This window comes from Cloeon dipterum, chromosome 3 (genome assembly GCF_949628265.1).
Source record: "Cloeon dipterum chromosome 3, ieCloDipt1.1, whole genome shotgun sequence".
Classification (NCBI taxonomy): Eukaryota; Metazoa; Arthropoda; class Insecta; order Ephemeroptera; family Baetidae; genus Cloeon; species Cloeon dipterum.
This window is the reverse complement of record NC_088788.1, coordinates 17,862,664-17,865,851: the sequence shown is the minus strand read 5'-3', so window position 1 is coordinate 17,865,851 and position 3,188 is coordinate 17,862,664.

Below are 3,188 nucleotides of genomic sequence, written 5' to 3'. Positions count from 1 at the left end.
ACACATATATCACTCGCCATTCTGTAAAAAAACTTTGGATATTGTAATTTCAATATGGAAAGCTATCATAACCGACGCCAGTACTTTGAGACGAGTAATTCATGCTTCATGCTATTCATATTGCGCGAAGAAAAAAGTGGACTGTTGCAGTGTTGCATCATGTTTTATTGTTCGCAACGAGTGTGATCCGTACGATTATGCCACGACATTAGGCTAAAATTGTTGATCAATTCAACATCTGTCGATCGCTTCTTTATTGTTTTTGATTGCGTAACTTTATTCGAAGTTGAAATGTTGTATATTCAATAGGACTCATAAAATAACTCCTTAAGGCTATACAATGTATGAGAAAAAAAAGTAGTTTTCTTCCAACATAATTTTACTTTTTCGCTTCAATAAAACAACGTCGATCAAATAAATAAAAATTTTTTTAGATAATAATGAATAGTAGTAAAGGCATACAAATTAATAACGCTATTAGTATCCAATGGCTATAGAGTTAGTAGCAAATTTTACTATTATTTAACTGCCGAGTTTCAGCGAGTTGTTCTCTTTTTTGTCCAAAGGGAGAGTTTTAGCATGCCTTGCAGCACGCAGGTTAAGCTGCAAAATGAGAAGATCCGCAATAAAAGTGTTCGATCGAGCGACCTTCGGGCGGCGCGTGGCGTGCGCCAGTCGGTTTAAAGGGCGGCGGGTTGGTGCGAGAGAGAGAGAGAGAGAGAGAGAGAGAGAGCGTTGCGGGCTGCAGGCTGCCCCTCTCGCCCGCCAGCTCGTCTCTCTCACCCGGCTGGCGGCGGCGGCGGCACCGGCACTTTCGTTCTCCACGCGACCGCCGAGTGTGGGAACCGTGCTGGTGCGAAGGCAGCGAGTTAGCTTTGTCTCGTTCGCTCGCTCGCCGCTATAGATCAAGAAGAGAAATGATGCCACACCCAAAATAATGCTTTTGGCGAGTGTGACAACGTAATTGAGCTTTGAGTGCATGCCAGCTACATGCCAGCACCGCGTGCGTTCACTCACTACATTACAAGACAGTGGACAGGAAATTGAGCGAGCACCGCTGCGTCTCTTCCTGAAAATCGAGCCATTCCGGCAGCAAGCTGCTGGTCCCCTGGCGGTGCGTGTTCACGGCTGCAGACGCCGCCCGATCAGCCAAGGTCGGCTCAAGAGGGATGATGCTGAAGTGAAAATCTTTGCCTCCCCTCCCTTCAAAGTAACGAAATCGCTTCCAATTGCCTGTGGGTTTTGAAACAAATAATGTGTTTTAAACAACTTCGCTTTAAACACTTCGCTTCAAATCAAAATTTAAAATTAGAAATTGCTTTTCGTGCTACATATTATAAAATAGAAGAAGCAGAATTTCACACTTTGATGTAAGGATAGCGAATTTTTTTATGTACTATCTCACGAATATTGGAAGCTCAGAAGTATATCGATTGTCTAAAATTCACAGCCCTAAACCGACTGTTGATTAAATTGTGTCTAAACTAATTCATATTCACCTGTAAAATCATAAATATGTGCTATTTACAAAATAAAAATTGGCTAAATTGGCTCAAAATTGGAAAACTGCTTATATGATTGAGATTCAACATCTTGATAGGCTCTGTCTGTACACTCATTATGCGTATCTTCACGAGCAATTCAGTGTCATAGAAAATAATTTTCAATATTTAATCATTGGTGCAGATAAGATCATTATCAGCCGAAAATAAACTGCTGCTGCTTTTGTAATTTGTCACGTCGGGGCGTTAGAGTCATTAAGAGTGGTCAGCAGCATGATGTGGACCGATTGATTGGCCCGCATTCTTTTTGTCTCGAGGAAGACGTCATCAAATTAGCCGACCCGAAATAAAACAATCAAATTAATTAGCTGCCCCTTTCACGCGGAACAACTGGCACGAGCAGTTCTCGTTCTCACACGCGTCTCTGCCTTTCAAACTGCGCAGCCAAAATGCCGCACCACCACTGCCACTACACATAACATTAGTTCCGAATCGAAATAGAGAAACACACACTCGGCCTCCTGCCATGCCATGGCATGGCGCGCGCGAGAGCCGGGCGTGTGTGTGTGTATTGATTTACAGCCTTTCCTCGTCGGGGAATATAATAAAAAAAGCAGTGGTGCACACATGCAAAAAATTGCGGTGCCTTTTATAATTTACGAGGCAGCAATCGGCGGGCCGCTAGGCCGGCCCGAATATTCGCAGCGTCAGCAATAAAACAACGCCTGGGTGCCGAGGTGAAAAATGATTTTCGGCGGCTGGGCTTGTTCCTCGGCCGGCGTAGGGCGGCGAATTAAAGTGGCGTCGCGTGGTGCGCCGCTTGCCAAATCTATTTATCACTCAGACTGGGTAGCGCACGCTTTAACATCGCAGGGAAAATTTTTGTTACGCTTTAGAAAAACTTAAACTAAATTATCCTTGCCACTGGTTTTAATGCTCTCATTGTACATTTATAATTGTCATAAATTTCGGGCTCAATTTGAAAGAATGGGGCGTGCTATTTTAGAGTAATGAGCGAGAAAAATACGACTTTGAAAAGCAATTTGGCTGGTTTTCAAGAGTTTGTGTCGTTAGCGGTGTTTTGAGCGAAAACCACCTTAAAGTTTGGGTCGGCGCGTGCACATGAAGTATTTGGCGGGTCCAGCGCAGCACCTGCTTGGCAAGCGCCGCTTTTTCGACGTAGGTGGACCCCCGCCAACGTTAATGATCCCCAGAACTCATTAGCGCACGTCAGGATAAAGAAATGAGCGTGAAAGAGGCCTCAAAGAAAAGTCACGCCAAGAGGAAATCGCCGTCAAAAAGAGTTAAACAAACCCTAAAGTTTTTAATCCGCTACACCAGCATTTCGCCGCCGCGTGTGCCATAATATGAAACGCTCGCTTTTTTGTGCACTGCTGGTCCAAACGCGCTCGTGCAGTAATTACACTGCGACAAAATAAATTGAATTAGCCCACCCACCGTTGAAAGCAGAAAGTGCTACAGCCGCAGTTGCCGCGCGCCTTTGTTGTTTCCACAGCCATCAAGTAAAGCGTGAACTCAATAGAAAACGTACTTACTGCAGATATGAAAATGATGTTTTGTGAAGAAAAATAGAAAACTGATTGCTAGAAAAGCAGATGGTGTTACTCCCATTTGAAAAAAGTGTCATGACATGTGGGACTGTTATTTTATCCACTCTGATTTGTG